The sequence below is a fragment of the Lolium rigidum genome, chromosome 5 (assembly GCF_022539505.1).
Source record: "Lolium rigidum isolate FL_2022 chromosome 5, APGP_CSIRO_Lrig_0.1, whole genome shotgun sequence".
Classification (NCBI taxonomy): domain Eukaryota; kingdom Viridiplantae; phylum Streptophyta; class Magnoliopsida; order Poales; family Poaceae; genus Lolium; species Lolium rigidum.
In genome coordinates, this window is record NC_061512.1 from 259,110,417 (window position 1) to 259,130,790 (window position 20,374).

A 20,374-nucleotide genomic window follows, 5' to 3' on the forward strand; every position below is an offset into this window, starting at 1 on the left:
CCCCCGAGATGGGATTGGCGGCGGCGGCGTCACAGTAATGTTTTCCGTATCGTGGCTCTCGGTGCTGGGGGTTTCGCGACGAAGGCTTTAAGTAGGCGGAAGGGTAGGTTTAGGGGCGACACGAGGGACCCACACAACAGGGCCGCGCGGCCAAGGCCCAGGCCGCGCCGCCCTAGCGTGTCATCGCCTCGTGGCCCCACTTCGTTTCCTCTTCGGAATTCTGGAAGCTTCGTGGAAAAATAGGCCCCTGGGCGTTGATTTCATCCAATTCCGAGAATATTTCCTTACTACGATTTCTGAAACCAAAAACAGCAGAAAACAGCAACTGGCTCTTCGGCATCTTGTCAATAGGTTAGTGCCGGAAAATGCATAATAATGACATATAATGTGTATAAAACATGTGAGTATCATCATAAAAGTAGCATCGAACATAAGAAATTATAGATACGTTTGGGACGTATCAAGCATCCCCAAGCTTAGTTCCTACTCGCCCTCGAGTAGGTAAACGATAACAAAGATAATTTCTGAAGTGACATGCTATCATAATCTTGATCAATACTATTGTAAAGCACATGAGATGAATGCAGCGATTCGAAGCAATGATGAAGATAATGAGTAAACAAATGAATCATATAGCAAAGACTTTTCATGAATAATACTTTCAAGACAAGCATCAATAAGTCTTGCATAAGAGTTAACTCATAAGCAATAAATTCTTAGTAGAAAGCTTTGAAACAACACAAAAGAAGATATAAGTTTCAGTGGTTGCTTTCAACTTTAACATGTATATCTCATGGATAATTGTCAACACAAAGTAATATAACAAGTGCAATAGGTAAACATGTAAGAATCAATGCACACAGTTTACACAAGTGTTTGCTTCTAAGATAGAAAGAATAGGTAAACCGACTCAACAATAAAGTAGAAGAATGGCCCTTCGCAGAGGGAAGCATGGATTACTATTTTTGTGCTAGAGCTTTTCATTTTGAAAACAAGAAACAATTTTGTCAACGGTAGTAATAAATCATATGAGTTATGTATAAGATATCTTATAAGTTGCAAGCCTCATGCATAGTATACCAATAGTGCCCGCACCTTGTCCTAATTAGCTTGGATTAACACGGATTATCATTGCATAACATATGTTTCAACCAAGTGTCACAAAGGGGTACCTCTATGCCGCTCGTACAAGGGTCTAAGGAGAAGGTTCGCATTGGATTTCTCGCTTTTGATCATTCTCAACTTAGACACCCATACCGGGACAACATAGACACCGGATAATGGACTCCTCTTTTAATGCTTAAGCATTCAACAACGAGTTAATATTCTCATAAGAGATTGAGGTTTTATGTCCAAACCGAAACTTCCACCATGATTCATGGCTTTAGTTAGCGGCCCAATGTTCTTCTCTAACAATATGCATACTCAAACCATTTGATCATGAAAATCTCCCTTACTTCGGACAAGACGAACATGCATAGCAACTCACATGATATTCAACAAAGGTAAAAGTTGATGGCGTCCCCAGAAACATGGTTACCGCACAACAAGCAACTTAGTAAGAAATAAGATACATAAGTACATATTCTTCACCACAATAGTTTTTAAGGCTATTTGTCCCATGAGCTATATATTGCAAAGGCAAAGAATGGAATTTTAAAGGTAGCACTCAAGTAATGTACTTTGGAATGGCGGAGAAATACCATGTGGTAGGTAGGTATGGTGGACACAAATGGCATGGATTTTGGCTCAAGGATTTGGATGCACGAGAAGAATACCTCTCAATACAAGGCTAGGCTAGCAAGGTTGTTTGAAGCAAACTCAAGTATAAAATGGTGCAGCAAGACTCACATATAAACATATTGTAAGCATTATAAGACTTTACATCGTCTCCTTGTTGTTCAAACACCTCAACCAGAAAATATCTAGACTTAGAGAGACCAATCATGCAAACCAAATTTTAACAAGCTCTATGTAGTTCTTCATTAATAGGTGCAAAGTACATGATGCAAGAGCTTAAACATGATCTATAATTGCCAAGTATCACATTATTCAAGACATTATACCAATTACCACATGCGGCATTTTTCGTTTCCAACCATATATCAATGAATGAGGTAGTTCAACTTTCGCAATGAACATTAAAGATAAAGCTAAGAACACATGTGTTCATACGAAACAGCGGAGCGTAATATCTCCAATATAAAGGATTGTGGGATCCAACTTTATTCAAACAAAACAAAAACTAAAGCAAACAGACGCTCCAAGCAAAGCACATAAGATGTGACTGAATAAAAATATAGTTTCACTAGAGGAACCTGATAATGTTGTCGATGAAGAAGGGGATGCCTTGGGCATCCACAAGCTTAGATGCTTGAGTCTTCTTGAAATATGCAGGGATGAACCACGGGGGCATCCCCAAGCTTAGACTTTTCACTCTTCTTGATCATATTGTATCATCCTCCTCTCTTGACCCTTGAAAACATCCTCCACACCAAACTCGAAACAAACTCATTAGAGGGTTAGTGCATAATTGAAAACTCATATATTCAGAGGTGACATAATCATTCTTAACACTTCTGGACATTGCACAAAGCTACTGAAAGTTAATGGAACAAAGAAATCCATCGAACATAGCAAAACAGGCAATGCGAAATAAAAGGCAGAATTTGTCGAAACAGAACAGTCCGTAAAGACGAATTTTACAGGGGCACTTAACTTGCTCAGATGAAAATTCTCTAATTGAATGAAAGTTGCGTACATATCTGAGGATCACGCACGTAAATTTGCAGATTTTTCTGAGTTACCTACAGAGAATTCTGGCCAGATTCGTCACAGCAAGAAATCTGTTTCTGCGCAGTAATCCAAATCTAGTATTGACTTTACTATCAAAGACTTTACTTGGCACAACAATGCAATAAAATAAAGATAAGGAGAGGTTGCTACAGTAGTAACAACTTCCAAGACTCAAATATAAAACAAAAGTGCTGTAGTAAAATGATGGGTTGTCTCCCATAAGCGCTTTTCTTTAACGCCTTTCAGCTAGGCGCAGAAAGTGTGAATCAACTATTATCAAGAGATGAAGCATCAACATTATTACCAGGGGTGTTGGGAGTTTCCTCAACAATGCATGTTATCTTATCTATGTAAGTTTTAGAGGCTCCTTTTTCATTACTCTTAGGCTTGCTATTCTCATCAAACAAATTTTCAGGAACAATCCAATCATAATTCTTTTCTAGCGCCTCGAACATTCCTACGAGCTTGCAAGGTATTGATGTCTTAATATCCCCTCCATCATTAACATTATTAGTGTACTTTATTCTATCAATATCCATCTTTTCAAGGGTACTAGCAAAGTTGGTGTAAGAACCAAGCATCTTATATTTAATAAAGACTTTTCTAGCCTCTCTTGCTACACCACCAAATTCTTTAAGAAGGGTTTCTAAGACAAAATCTTTCTTTTCTCCTTCCTCCATATCAGAGAGTGTAAGAAACATATGCTGAATTATAGGATTGAGATTAACAAATTTAGTTTCCAACATGTGTACTAAAGAGGCAGCAGCAATTTCATAAGTAGGAGCAAGTTCTACCAAATGTCTATCTTCAAAATCTTCAGCTGTACTAACATGAGTGAAAAAATCTTCTATATTATCTCTTCCAATTATAGACCCTCATCCTACCGGTATGTCTTTTAGAGTGTACTTAGGAGGAAACATGATGAAATAAACAAAAAGTAAATAAAGTAAATGCAAGTAACTAATTTTTTTGTGTTTTTGATATAGAGAGCAAGACAGTAAATAAAGTAAAGCTAGCAACTAATTTTTTTGTGTTTTGTTTTAGTGCAGCAAACAAAGTAGTAAATAAAATAAAGCAAGACAAAACAAAGTAAAGAGATTGGAAGTGGAGACTCCCTTGCAGCGTGTCTTGATCTCCCCGGCAACGGCGCCGTAAAAAGAGCTTGATGCGTGCGGTTAACACACGTCCGTTGGGAACCCCAAGAGGAAGGTGTGATGCATACGATAGCAAGTTTTCCCTCGAAAAGAAACTAAGGTTTATCGAACCAGGAGGAGCCAAGAAGCACGTTGAAGGTTGATGGCGGCGAAGTGTAGTGCGGCGCAACACCAGGGATTCCGGCGCCAACGTGGAACCCGCACAACACAACCAAAGTACTTTGCCCCAACGTAATGGTGAGGTTGTCAATCTCACCGGCTTGCTCGTGAACAAAAGATTAACCGTATTGTGTGAAAGATGATTGTTTGCGAAGAACAGTAAAGAACAAGTATTGCAGTAGATTGTATTTCAGATGTAAAGAATAGACCGGGGTCCACAGTTTACTAGAGGTGTCTCTCCCATAAGATAAATAGCATGTTGGGTGAACAAATTACAGTTGGGCAATTGAAAAATAAAGAAGGCATAACAATGCACATACATATATCATGAAGAGTACTATGAGATTTAATCAGGGCATTACGACAAAGTACATAGACCGCCATCCAGCATGCATCTATGCCTAAAAAGTCCACTTTCGAAGTTATCATCCGAACCCCTTCCGGTATTAAGTTGCAAGCAACGAGACAATTGCATTAAGTATGGTGCGTAATGTAATCAACACAAATATCCTTAGACAAAGCATCGATGTTTTATCCCTAGTGGCAACAAGACATCCACAACCTTAGAACTTTCCGTCACTCGTCCTGCATTTAATGGAGGCATGAACCCACTATCGAGCATAAATACTCCCTCTTGGAGTCACAAGTATCAACTTGGCCAGAGCCTCTACTAGCAACGGAGAGCATGCAAGAACATAAACAACTCATATATGATAGATTGATAATCAACTTGACATAGTATTCAATATCCATCGGATCCCAACAAACACAACATGTAGGATTACAAATAAACGATCTTGCTCATGATAGGCAGCTCACAAGATCGAACATGATAGCACAATTAGGAGAAGACGACCATCTAGCTACTGCTATGGACCCATGGTCCAGGGGTGAACTACTCACACATCGATCCGGAGGTGATCATGGCGATGAAGAGTCCTCCGGGAGATGATTCCCCTCTCCGGCAGGGTGCCGGAGGCGATCTCCTGAATCCCCCGAGATGGGATTGGTGGCGGCGGCGTCACAGTAATGTTTTCCGTATCGTGGCTCTCGGTACTGGGGGTTTCGCGACGAAGGCTTTAAGTAGGCGGAAGGGTAGGTTTAGGGGCGACACGAGGGACCCACACAACAGGGCCGCGCGGCCAAGGCCCAGGCCGCGCCGCCCTAGCGTGTCGTCGCCTCGTGGCCCCACTTCGTTTCCTCTTCGGACTTCTGGAAGCTTCGTGGAAAAATAGGCCCCTGGGCGTTGATTTCTTCCAGTTCCGAGAATATTTCCTTACTAGGATTTCTGAAACCAAAAACAGCAGAAAACAACAACTGGCTCTTCGGCATCTTGTCAATAGTTTAGTGCCGGAAAATGCATAATAATGACATATAATGTTTATAAAACATGTGAGTATCATCATAAAAGTAGCATGGAACATAAGAAATTATAGATACGTTTGGGACGTATCACGGGCTTAGGCTGCGGTCTGCTCCAACTCGAATGCAATGAGTGCGTCGAGATGCGCTCTCTCCGGATCTTCCGATAGTGTGCGCAAGCCATGGCAGTGATGCGCCTCCAATTTCTTTCGTGGTCGGCCATGGCATGTAGATAGGGTTTGCCATTGCCGTCGCTAGTATGGACATTATATAGTCACGGTAGAGCAGGAACTAGCGAAACACCGACCGAACGCACCAAACGCTCGAACTCCCGCAGGAACCTACTGCCCTTTCGCGTGAACCAGTAATCGGCATTAAAAGAGCTTGATAGTCCTTAAATAATGTGTCAGCCCGCTGGCCAGGGACACCCTAGACACAAACGGTCACTTGGGCCTTCTCGACCGATTTCCATGACCGAAATATGAACCCTTGGATAGGCTTAGACGGACGGTTCATATCGATCGTCCCTACTGTAAAAGACCTCCGCCTGTGATAGCTCCCAGTTGTAGCATTTGCACCGAAAGGGTCATGTGTACCCCCTCCATAGTCAAATACTAGTGTAGGAAAGAGGTGCATCTGTTTCCATTCCAAGTAAAAAATGTAGACGATGGATTTGGTTTTTTGAACTGTGGACTCTAGGAGAAAACAGTCCTGTGGTCAGCCACCTTTAGTCCCGGCCATATCTTGAGTCGGGACCCAAGACCTGGCCACGTCGCCCCGAAAACGCTCAAGCGTACGTCACCCATTGGCCCCGGTTTGTTAGGACCCATTTGTCCTGGTCCCTTTAGTCCCGGTTTGTATCTCAAACCGGGACAAATGGTCGAGCCCTATATATATGGAAGCCCCTCCCCACTCTCTTGTTTTTTTCCTGGTGGAGGAGTGTGGCGTTGTGCTTGTCTTTTTTACTAGTATGCACTAGAGGTGTTTGTTGAAATGTGTGTCAGAGCGACGCCAGTCGAGTTCACAGAAGACAAGCATGATATGAGGTGCCCGAGCCACACTTAAGCTTCCTCCTCTTAATTTCCACTTGTCCTACAAGGTTAGCAAAACTATTTTCTCGTTTGGACCGCGCCGTATTAATTTTAGGATCATGATTGTGTTTGATATACAGTTGTTTGATGTAGATTTGCCATCCATGGATGTACGGTGACCGACACACACCCGCTTAGAGAAAAGGCGTGCATTCTTTTCGTGATGCGGCCGAGGCGAACAAGCATGGTGATGGCTTTATGTATTGTTCATGTGTTGATTGTCGGAATGAGAAGGATCACACTTCCTCAAGAGTCATTCAGAGCCACCTGCTTCATTCCAGTTTCATGTCTGGCTATAATGTTTGGACGAAGCATGAAGTAAGAGGGGTTGTGATGGAAGATGGTGATGAAGAAGAGAACGATGATGACTACCGATCTATGTTCCCTGAGTACGCTGATACGGCAATGGAAGACAATGAAGAATAATGTCAGGGTGAAGAACATGAACAGATGAGCCCGCTGATGATTTTGGTCGAGCCATTTCTGATGCACAGCGAGGCTGCGATATAAAAAAGGAGCGGTTGCTGTTCGAGCAGATGACGATAGAAAATTGTTGTACCCAACTTGCGAAGATGGCCAGAAGAAGCTAGGCAGCACACTAGAATTGCTGAAGTAGAAGGCAGAGAGCGGTGTGGCTGACTCGGCATTTGAAAAGTTTCTGCTAATAATGAAGAAGATGCTTCCAAGAAAGAACGAAATGCCCGCCAGCACGTACAAAACAAAGAAACTTGTCTGCCCTCTAGGATTAGACATGCAAAAGATACATGCATGCCCTAATGACTGCATCCTCTACCGCGGTGAGGAGTACGAGAATATGGATAAATGCCCGGTATGCACTGCATTACGGTATAAGATCATAAAAGATGACCCTGGTGATACTGAGGGTGAGCCACGTAGAAAGAGGGTTCCTGCAAAGGTGATGTTGTATGCTCTTATAATACCACGGTTGAAATGTCTGTTCAGAAACAAACAGCATGCCAAGTTGTTGCGATGGCACATGGAAGACCGTATGAAAGACGAGATGTTGAGGCACCCCACTAATGGTCGGCAGTGGAGAAAAATCGAGAGAGAGTTCCCGGACTTTGCAAATGACGCAAGGACCTTATGGTTTGGTCTAAGTACATATGGCATGAATCCTTTTGGAGAGCAGAGCTGCAGTCACAGCACCTGGCATGCAACTCTATGTATCTACAACCTTCCTCCTTGGTTGTGCATGAAGCGGAAGTTCATTATGATGCCAGTGATCATCCAAGGTCCGAAGCAACCCCGCAACAACATTGATGTGTACCTAGGGCCATTAAGTTGATGAACTTTTACAGCTGTGGGCCAAACCAGGTGTACGTGTGTGGGATGAGCACAAACAAGAGGAATTTAATCTACGAGTGTTGCTTTTCGTAACCATCAATGACTGTCCTGCTCTTAGTAATATTTCAGGATAGTCAAACAAGGGATACAATGCATGCACACACTGTTTGGATCAGATAGAAAGTATATATCTGAAAAAATGTAGGAAGAATGTGTACCCCTACAATCGTCGGTTTCTTCCGCAAAAGCATACCTTAAAGAAAAAAAGCAAGCATTTCGATGGCAAGGCAAAAACCCGGTCCCCACTCGGATTCGAACCGAGATGCTTGAGCACTGCTTCCTAAGAGCAGCGTGTCTACCAATTTGTAACTTCAAAAAATAGGTAACTTAAAATAATAATAGCTATTATCTCGCGAATCGTCGAGATTGGGAAAGTCCATAAAATTTAGGAACATTAGAGTCTTCATTAAAATATACTTCGTTTATGTAGTATCGTTAACCTGTTACCCGTTGGGTGCTGAAGTATTTGGTATGGTCAAGGATTTAAAAGTAATCTTTGGAAAGGGTCCTGGCAGCCAACATGTTCCTAACAGCGTTGAAAAGTGCGCACCCATGTGGAAGAAGAAATCTATATTTTGGGAGCTACCCTATTGGAAAGTCCATGAGGTCCGCTCCGCAATCGACGTGATGCACCTGATGAAAAATCTTTGCGTGAATATTCTAGGCTTCCTGGGCTTGTATGGGAAGTCAAAAGATACACCGGAAGCACGGGAGGACCAGGAACGTCATAAAGGACGAGGCGGCAAGCATCCACGGCAGTTTCAAGGGCCTGCCAGCTACGTTCTTACCAAGGAAGAAAAGGAAAAAAATTGAAGTCCTTTTCAGTATCAAGGTCCCAACTGGCTTCTCGTCGAATATAAAGGGAATAGTAAATATGAAAGACAAAAAATTCAAAACCTAAGGTCTCATGACTGCCACGTTCTTATGACGCAATTGCTTCCGGTTGCATTGAGGGGGCTTCTACCAGAAAATGTTTGACTGGCCATTGTGAAGGTATGAGCGTTCCTCAATGCAATTTCTCAGAAGGTAATAGATCGAGAAAGTCTATCAGGGTTACAGATTAATGTGGTCCAATGTCAGGTCTGCTTCGAGTTGTTGTTCCCGTCATCCTTCTTCAATATTATGACACACCTCTTAGTTCACCTAGTCGAAGAGATTAGAATTCTCGGTCCTGTGTTTCTACACAATATGTTCCCCTTCGAGATGTTCATGGGATTCTTAAAGAAATATGTTTGTAACCGGGCCAGGCCAGAAGGAAGCATCTCCATGGGCTATGGAATAGAGGAGGTCATTGAGTTTTGTGTAGACTTTCTTCCTGACCTTAAGCCGATTGGTGTTCATGAATCTCGGTATGAGGGGAGGCTGACTGGAGAAGGCACACTAGGAAGGAAAGCAATGATATGTATGGCTGGGCATTCTTTCACTCAAGCACACTACACAGTTCTACACAATTCCATCGTGGTGGCTCTGTATATTGAGAGACACAAGAATATTGTACGCTCCGAAAACCCGGGGAAGGCTGACTCCTGGATTAAAGGGGAAATCGAGAAGACTTTCGGCAGTTGGTTGCAGACACATCTCATGAATAACACCAAAGTTGGATATCAGCTGTACTGGTTGGCTAGGTCACCGTCTTCGACTATATGTATTTTGCAAGGGTACGAGTAAAATGGGAATGCATTTTACATGGTCGCCAAAGATAAAAAGAGCACCAACCAAAACAGTGGTGTCCGCTTTGATGCAACAAACAAGAATTGTTGGGGGGGATGACCACCGGTATGCCAAAGGCATGGCAAACTAGCCTTGTCTAGGTTGTTGATGTACCGGTTTGAAGATTATTCCGGATAACTCAAACAGGTTCATGGCTAAGTGAAACTATACCGGTATCCCAGGAGGGGTATACCGGAATAGGCTAAGAAGGTACCGGAGTACCGGCATAGGCTATACTGTAGCACGTCGGCAGTCTGGTCAAAGATTCTCTCAAGGACTAGAGGAAAAGGATGAGCGAAGCACTTCAGCTTTAATCGAAGCTCTGAAGCCAAAGCAGAAGATGCCGTAAAAGCTACCGCAGGATGTCATCGTTCCTGATTAAAGACATACCGGTGTCACCTGCTGCCAAAGAGGCTTTGTAAAGTAGTTTGTCTAGTCAAACATGCCATTAGGGTTTCTTCCCTTGTAAGCCACCCTCTCCCCTATATAAGGAGAGGGAGCACACCCGTACGCGGGGCGATTAGACTCTGGATAGTTGGACGATCGAGGGACTCACCAGCTAGAAGTAGACCTTGTATTGTTCTTCTTCAACCTCTAGCCAAGGCCAAGTTCATCAATAAGATACCGGTATTCCATCCGAATTCCACCCTCGTGTTACCAAAACCCTCCCCCGAATCCTCTAGCGCACATTCGGCCCCAACTCAAGCCATCCTATGGCATCTGTCTGTTCACCACGACGACAAGAATGGGCACAAGGACACATATTATGGATACATAGAGGAGATATGGGAACTAGACTATGGATCTACTTTTAAGATCCCTTTGTTTCGGTGCAAATGGGTCAAGCTAGCAGGAGGCGGGGTACAAGTAGACCAAAATTACGGCATGACAACAGTGGATCTCAACAATCTTGCGTACATGGATGAACCATTTGTCCTAGCCAATGATGTGGCTCAGGTTTTCTATGTGAAGGACATGTCTACCAAAATGAGAAAAATAAATCAGCAAAAGAATAATGCGTCCGATTAGCCAAAGCGCCACATAGTTCTTTCTGGGAAAAGAAACATCGTGGGAGTAGATGACAAGACATACATGCCAGTAGATTATAATAAGTTTCATGAAATTCCGCCCTTCACAGTGAAAACCGACTCAAACATCCTACTGAATGATGAAGATTCTCCATGGCTACGACCCAGAAGAAAAAAAAGAAACAATGATGAAGACCCAAGCATCAAGTTAAATGATGAAGATGCTCCATGGTTACAGCCGAAGCCATTGTAACTTGTGTATCTCAATATGGAAATGACTTTCCCATTTATTTTTGTGTAATGATGTTACTATATGTAAGATATTAACAATGGAGATGGTTGGCTTGTTTTACTAGTTAAATAACTTTCACAGATTTGGAGGGAAATTTTTGCGAGCCGCAACTTCCGAAGATGTTCTAGGGCGTGAGCACCAACGACATCTTCGATAAGTTTTTCAACGGGAGATTTCCCAACCCTTTCGTCCGCGCTGTTACAAGAGATCGAGGCTTTCACGTGCTTGCAGGGAAATTTTTCCGAGGCGGAACTTCCGAGGATGTCCTAGGGCGTGAGCACCAACGAAATCTTCGAGAAGTGTCGCCACGGGAGATTTCCCAACCCTTTCGCCAAAGCTATTATAGGCGATTGAGGCTTCCACGGGCTTGCAGGAAAAATTTTCCGAGGCGGAACTTCCGAAGATATCCTAGGGCTTGAGCACCAATGACATCTTCGAGAAGCTCTGCCACGGGAGATTTTCAAACCCTTTCCTTCTAGGTTGGCTTGTTGAGCTCCTTACAATGGCGATTATCGACGCTCCTTTTATAGGCAGGACGCCGCTTCTCCTTCGTCTCGTTCCTCAGACAGGGCGTCGTGCGCTATATACCTTACCTCATCGAGCAGTGTGTCCACCCATGCGTCCTTATCCGACATCTTTAGTCCCAGTTGCATCCACCAGCCGAGACTAAAGGACACATGCGTCCTTATCCCATCGACAGCTTTAGTCCCGGTTACACATGGGTCATTATCCCACCGATATAAAATGGCAAATTTGTTAATCTAGGCAAATTTGTTAATAGTTTGATAAATTAGAATAATTATTTTACAAAACAGAAAATGGATTTGGATTACTATACAAATTCAAGCACTTTTCACGTTGAAAGTTTATTGAGATTCCAAAAAATGCAAAAAATACTAGTTAATCTTTCTTTTAATTTAAAATGGCAAATTTGTTAATAGTTTGATAAGTTAGAATAATTGTTTTATAAAATAGAAAATTGATTTGGATTAATTAAACAATTCAAACACTTTTCATGTAGAAAGTTTAGTGAGATTTAAAAGTATGCAAAAACTATTAATTAATCAATTTTTTAATTAAAAATGGGACTAAAGGTTACACATTTTGATAGAACAAGTATAAGATCGGAACATAGTGTAAAAACGCATTGAAAATACAAATAAAATAGATATACGACTAGTCTAGTCTACTCATAGTTGGAGGTTGTCTCGGTCCAAATGTCATCCCAGCGAGGGTCGTTGTCGGCCCAAGTTGTATTCGGGTTGTCGAGCTCGAACTCGGGGACGGTCCGACGGTGGCGGCTGTCGGATCTACGTTGTGCCCTGAGGTCAGTGAAGAACGCGTCGGTGTTGTCGACGTCGCTGGGGAACTACGTCCTCCGCTGGTGCATCAGCTCCTCGTCACGCTCGGCGATGGCGATCCAGCGCTGCGCCTGGCTGTGGCAGCGACGGTCCTCCTCGTTGACGAGGCACGACACTGGCACGAGGAACTCTGCCTCCTCCAGCGATTCGACGTCCGGGAAGTTCATGTTGCACCGTGGCCGCCGAAATCGTCACGCGGCCGCGTCGTAAGCGCGCGCCGCCAGCTCCAACGTGTTGTACATGCCGAGGGTGAGGTGGAAGCCGCCGGCGCGCATCTTGGTGTAGAACCTACCGTTCGGACGCGCTCGGACGCCGCGGAAACAGGAGCCGCGGCGGCATCCCGGACCAATCCCCACTCCGGAACTTAGGCATTTCTGGTCGCGAGGAGCTCACAAGGACAACGTCAGGCTGCCGGATTGCGCCGCCGCCGGCCTCGCCATCATCGTCGCGCTCACTGATGCGCGTAGATGTACACGTCCGTTGGGAACCCCAAGAGGAAGGTATGATGCGCACAGCGGCAAGTTTTCCCTCAGAAAGAAACCAAGGTTTATCGAACCAGGAGGAGCCAAGAAGCACGTTGAAGGTTGATGGTCGCGAAATGTGATGCGGCGCAACACCAGGGATTCCGGCGCCAACTTGGAACCTGCACAACACAAACCAAGTACTTTGTCCCAACGAAACAGCTGAGGTTGTCAATCTCACCGGCTTGCTCGTAACAAAGGATTAAACGTATCGAGTGGAAGATGTTTGCAAAGAAAACAGTAGAAACACAAGTATTGCAAGAGATTGTATTTCAAGTAAAGAGAATTGGACCGGGGTCCACAGTTCACTAGAGGTGTCTCTCCCATAAGATAAAAGCATGTTGGGTGAACAAATTACAGTCGGGCAATTGACAAATAGAGAGGGCACCGCGATGCACATACATGACATGGTAAATATAGTGAGATTTAATTGGGCATTACGACAAAGTACATAGACCGCCATCCAACCGCATCTATGCCTAAAAAGTCCACCTTCAGGTTATCATCCGAACCCCTCCGGTATTAAGTTGCAAACAACGGACAATTGCATTAAGTATGGTGCGTAATGTAATCAACAACTACATCCTCGGACATAGCATCAATGTTTTATCCCTAGTGGCAACAAGCACAACACAACCTTAGAACTTTTCGTCACTGTCCCGGTATCAATGCAGGCATGAACCCACTATCGAGCATAAATACTCCCTCTTGGAGTTAAGAGTAAAAACTTGGCCAGAGCCTCTACTAGTAACGGAGAGCATGCAAGATCTTAAACAACACATATGTAATAACTTGATAATTACCATAGCATAGTATTCTCTATCAATCGGATCCCGACAAACACAACATATAGAATTACAGATAGATGATCTTGATCATGTTAGGCAGCTCACAAGATCCAACAATGAAGCACAACAAGGAGAAGACAACCATCTAGCTACTGCTATGGACCCATAGTCCAGGGGTGAACTACTCACTCATCACTCCGGAGGCGACCATGGCGGTGTAGAGTCCTCCGGGAGATGAATCCCCTCTCCGGCAGGGTGCCGGAGGCGATCTCCCGAATCCCCCGAGATGGGATTGGCGGCGGCTGCGTCTCCGGAAGGTTTTCCGTATCGTGGCTCTCGGTACTCGGGGGTTTCGTCACGGAGGCTTTAAGTAGGCGGAAGGGCAAGTCAGGAGGGGGCACGAGGGCCCCACACCACAGGTCGGCGCGGCCAGGGGCCAGGCCGCGCCGCCCTAGGGTTTGGGCGCCTCGTGGCCCCACTTCGTTGACTCTTCGGTCTTCTGGAAGCTTCGTGGCAAAATAGGACCCTGGGCGTTGATTTCGTCCAATTCCGAGAATATTTCCTTACTAGGATTTCTGAAACCAAAAACAGCAGAAAAGACAGAATCGGCTCTTCGGCATCTTGTTAATAGGTTAGTTCCAGAAAATGCATAAATATGACATAAAGTGTGCATAAAACATGTAGATAACATCAATAATGTGGCATGGAACATAAGAAATTATCGATACGTTGGAGACGTATCAGCATCCCCAAGCTTAGTTCTCGCTCGTCCCGAGCGGGTAAAACGATAACAAAGATAATTTCTGAAGTGACATGCCATCATAATCTTGATCATACTATTTGTAAAGCATATGTAATGAATGCAGCGATCAAAACAATGGCATTGACATGAGTAAACAAGTGAATCATAAAGCAAAGACTTTTCATGAATAGTACTTCAAGACAAGCATCAATAAGTCTTGCATAAGAGTTAACTCATAAAGCAATAAATCAAAGTAAAGGTGTTGAAGCAACACAAAGGAAGATTAAGTTTCAGCGGTTGCTTTCAACTTGTAACATGTATATCTCATGGATATTGTCAACATAGAGTAATATAACAAGTGCAATATGCAAGTATGTAGGAATCAATGCACAGTTCACACAAGTGTTTGCTTCTTGAGGTGGAGAGAGATAGGTGAACTGACTCAACAATAAAAGTAAAAGAATGGTCCTTCAAAGAGGAAAGCATCGATTGCTATATTTGTGCTAGAGCTTTTATTTTGAAAACATGAAACAATTTTGTCAACGGTAGTAATAAAGCATATGAGTTATGTAAATTATATCTTACAAGTTGCAAGCCTCATGCATAGTATACTAATAGTGCCCGCACCTTGTCCTACTTAGCTTGGACTACCGGATCATCACAATGCACATGTTTTAACCAAGTGTCACAATGGGGTACCTCCATGCCGCCTGTACAAGGGTCTAAGGAGAAAGTTCGCATTGGATTTCTCGCTTTGATCATTCTTCAACTTAGACACCCATACCGGGACAACATGAACAACGAGATAATGGACTCCTCTTTAATGCATAAGCATGTAACAACAATTATTATTCTCACTGGAGATTGAGGATATGTGTCCAAAACTGAAACTTCCACCATGATTCATGGCTTTAGTTAGCGGCCCAATGTTCTTCTCTAACAATTATGCATGCTTAACCATATGGTGGTAGATCTCCCTTACTTCAGACAAGACGAACATGCATAGCAACTCACATGATATTCAACAAAGAGTAGTTGATGGCGTCCCCAGAAACATGGTTATCGCACAACAAGCAACTTAATAAGAGATAAAGTGCATAAGTACATATTCAATACCACAATAGTTTTTAAGGCTATTTTGTCCCATGAGCTATATATTGCAAAGGTGAATGATGGAAATTTAAAGGTAGCACTCAAGCAATTTACTTTGGAATGGCGGAAAATACCATGTAGTAGGTAGGTATGGTGGACACAAATGGCATAGTGGTTGGCTCAAGTATTTGGATGCATGAGAAGTATTCCCTCTCGATACAAGGTTTAGGCTAGCAAGGTTATTTGAAACAAACACAAGGATGAACGGTACAACAAAACTCACATAAAAGACATATTGAAAACATTATAAGACTCCACACCGTCTTCCTTGTTGTTCAAAACTCAATACTAGATATTATCTAGACTCTAGAGAAACCAAATATGCAAACCAAATTTTAGCAAGCTCTAAGTATTTCTTCATTAATGGGTGCAAAGTATATGATGCAAGAGCTTAAACATGAGCACAACAATTGCCAAGTATCACATTACCCAAGACATTTTTAGCATTACTACATGTAGCATTTTCCAATTCCAACCATACAACAATTTAACGAAGAAGAAACTTCGCCATGAACATTATGAGTAAAGCCTAAGGACATATTTGTCCATATGCAACAGCGGAGCGTGTCTCTCTCCCACAAAGTGAATGCTAGGATCCAACTTTATTCAAACAAAACAAAAAACAAAAACAAAAACAAACCGACGCTCCAAGCAAAGTGCATAAGATGTGACGGAATAAAAATGTAGTTTCAGGGGAGGAACCTGATGATGTTGTCGATGAAGAAGGGGATGCCTTGGGCATCCCCAAGCTTAGACGCTTGAGTCTTCTTAAAATATGCAGGGGTGAACCACCGGGCATCCCCAAGCTTAGAGCTTTCACTCCTCTTGATCATAGTATATCATACTCCTCTCTTGATCTTTGAAAACTTCCTTCACACCAAACTTCAAGCAAACTCATTAGAGAGTTAGTGCATAATAAAAATGTACATGTTCAGAGGTAACACAATCATTCTTTACACTTCTGGACATTGCATAAAGCTAGTGGACATTAATGGATCAAAGAAATTCATCCAACATAGCAAAAGAGGCAATGCGAAATAAAAGGCAGAATCTGTCAAAACAGAACAGTTCGTAATGACGAATTTTTAGATGGCACCATACTTGCTCAAATGGAAAAACTCAAAACTAATGAAAGTTGCGTACATATCTGAGGATCATGCACGTAAATTGGCATAATTTTCTGAGTTACCTACAGAGAGGTAGACCCAGATTCGTGACAGAAAAGAAATCTGTAACTGCGCAGTAATCCAAATCTAGTACTTACTTTACCATAGAGACTTTACTTGGCACAAAAAACATGATAAGGAGAGGTTGCTACAGTAGTAAACAACTTCCAAGACTCAAATATAAAACAAAGTACTGTAGTAAAAACAATGGGTTGTCTCCCATAAGCGCTTTTCTTTAACGCCTTTCAGCTAGGCGCAGAAAGTGTAATCAAGTATTATCAAGAGATGAAGCATCAACATCATTACCAGGGGTATTGGGAGTTTTATCAATTTTAGGCCTATAGTAATTCTTTGGTTTAGGCACCTTAGAGACATACATGAATTTTTGCTCCTTACCCACATAAGCTTTCTCATTAAATTTAAGAGAAGAAAAAGTTGAACCCAATTTTCCCATAGCTTCCTCAAGTTTACCAATTCTATGGGTTTGATTATCATGGATAGCACAAGTTTCTAGAGTAGCAATTCTTTTATTAATTCCTTCTAGGGTTTTATCAAGTTTATCAGTATTATCAAGTAATATTTCCAATTTAGTTTCAACACTACAATTTTTCTCTATGGTTTCCAATTTTTTCATAACATCCTCAAGGGAGGTTTCAATTTTAGCTTCATTAACAGGTGGTGTTCCAAATAAACTCTCAATAATGCAACTAGCTTCTAAAGCGGGAGCGCCTAGGAAATTACCTCCTGCGAGACAATCAAGAACATATCTATTCCAGCTAGAGATACCAACATAAAAATTCCTGAGTAGGATAGTGGTGGAGTGTTTCTTAGTGCACCTATTATGGGCATCACTAATTCTATACCAAGCATCTTTTAAACATTCTCCCCCTTGTTGCTTAAATGAACGAACTTCAACTTCAGGATTACTCATTTTAGCAGTTGTAAATAAAACGATCTAGATAAAGTAAATGCAAGTAACTAATTTTTTTTTTTTTGTGTTTTAGATATAGAGAGCAAGACAATAAATAAAGTAAAACTAGCAACTAATTTTTTTGTGTTTTGTTTAGGTGCAGCAAACAAAGTAGTAAATAAAATAAAGCAAGACAAAAACAAAGTAAAGAGATTGAGAAGTGGAGACTCCCCTTGCAGCGTGTCTTGATCTCCCCGGCAACGAGCGCCAGAAAATATGCTTGATGCGCGTAGATGTACACGTCCGTTGGGAACCCCAAGAGGAAGGTATGATGCGCACAGCGGCAAGTTTTCCCTCAGAAAGAAACCAAGGTTTATCGAACCAGGAGGAGCCAAGAAGCACGTTGAAGGTTGATGGTCGCGAAATGTGATGCGGCGCAACACCAGGGATTCCGGCGCCAACTTGGAACCTGCACAACACAAACCAAGTACTTTGTCCCAACGAAACAGTGAGGTTGTCAATCTCACCGGCTTGCTGTAACAAAGGATTAAACGTATCGAGTGGAAGATGTTTGCAAAGAAAACAGTAAAACACAAGTATTGCAGTAGATTGTATTTCAGTAAAGAGAATTGGACCGGGGTCCACAGTTCACTAGAGGTGTCTCTCCCATAAGATAAAAGCATGTTGGGTGAACAAATTACAGTCGGGCAATTGACAAATAGAGAGGGCACCGCGATGCACATACATGACATGGTAAATATAGTGAGATTTAATTGGGCATTACGACAAAGTACATAGACCGCCATCCAACCGCATCTATGCCTAAAAGTCCACCTTCAGAGTTATCATCCGAACCCCCTCCGGTATTAAGTTGCAAACAACGGACAATTGCATTAAGTATGGTGCGTAATGTAATCAACAACTACATCCTCGGACATAGCATCAATGTTTTATCCCTAGTGGCAACGAGCACAACACAACCTTAGAACTTTCTCATCACTGTCCCGGTATCAATGCGGGCATGAACCCACTATCGAGCATAAATACTCCCTCTTGGAGTTAAGAGTAAAAACTTGGCCAGAGCCTCTACTAGTAACGGAGAGCATGCAAGATCTTAAACAACACATATGTAATAACTTGATAATTACCATAGCATATTATTCTCTATCAATCGGATCCCGACAAACACAACATATAGAATTACAGATAGATGATCTTGATCATGTTAGGCAGCTCACAAGATCCAACAATGAAGCACAACAAGGAGAAGACAACCATCTAGCTACCGCTATGGACCCATAGTCCAGGGGTGAACTACTCACTCATCACTCCGGAGGCGACCATGGCGGTGTAGAGTCCTCCGGGAGATGAATCCCTCTCCGGCAGGGTGCCGGAGGCGATCTCCTCGAATCCCCCGAGATGGGATTGGCGGCGGCTGCGTCTCTGGAAGGTTTTCCGTATCGTGGCTCTCGGTACTGGGGGTTTCGTCACGGAGGCTTTAAGTAGGCGGAAGGGTAGGTCAAGAGGCGGCACGAGGGCCCCACACCACAGGTCGGCGCGGCCAGGGGCTGGGCCGCGCCGCCCTAGGGTTTGGGCGCCTCGTGGCCCCACTTCGTTGACTCTTCGGTCTTCTGGAAGCTTCGTGGCAAAATAGGACCCTGGGCGTTGATTTCGTCCAATTCCGAGAATATTTCCTTACTAGGATTTCTGAAACCAAAAACAGCAGAAAACAAGAATCGGCTCTTCGGCATCTTGTTAATAGGTTAGTTCCAGAAAATGCATAAATATGACATAAAGTGTGCATAAAACATGTAGATAACATCAATAATGTGGCATGGAACATAAGAAATTATCGATACGTTGGAGACGTATCACTCACCATCACGCTTGTCGTCTCGCATCGCTGCCGCACGCGGGCGTCGCCTCCCCGGAACCGCGCCGTCGCCTCTACCGCACCCCCACCCCCCGCGCGAGAAGTACCCCGGCCGCGCCGCCGCACCGTCGCCCGGCCTGTCAACCGCGTCACCTCCGTCGGCCGCCTCCGCCTCCGTCGCCGGCGTTGCCCCATCTCCGTCGCCCCGCTTCCGCCGCCCGCAGGTCCTGCGCCCACCCCCGGCCCCGGCCTATTTTTTTAGTATTTAGTTGATTAGGATTAGCTAGGGTTAGTGCAAATAGAAATTATTAGGATAAATTGAAATATATGTTAGCTAGGGTTAGTATTTAATATGCCCCGGCCACATTTTCATTTTTATATATGTTAGTATATATTATTAGGAGAAATTGAAATAGGAAACTAGAAATAATTATTAGGAGAATGTGAAATAGGGAAATTTTATATATGAACTATTATTATTGGTTTTATATATGCAATAGGGGAAATTTTATATATCTATTATAGTTTTATATTTGTTATTTTTATATATGTAATAGGGGAATTTTATATATGAACTATTATTATTAGTTTTATATATGCAATAGGGGAAATTTTATATATTTATTATTATAGTTTTATATTTGTTAGTTTTATATATGCAATACGGGAAATTATATATATATATATGAACTATTATTATTAGTTTTATATTTGTTAGTTTTATATGCAATAGGGGGAATTTTATTATTAGTTATATATATATATGCAATAGTTTTATATATATATGAACTATTATTAGTTTTATATTTGTTAGTTCTATATGCAATAGGGGATATTTTATATATGAACTATTATTATTAGTTTTATATTTGTTAGTTTTATATGCAAATAGAAATATAATTGT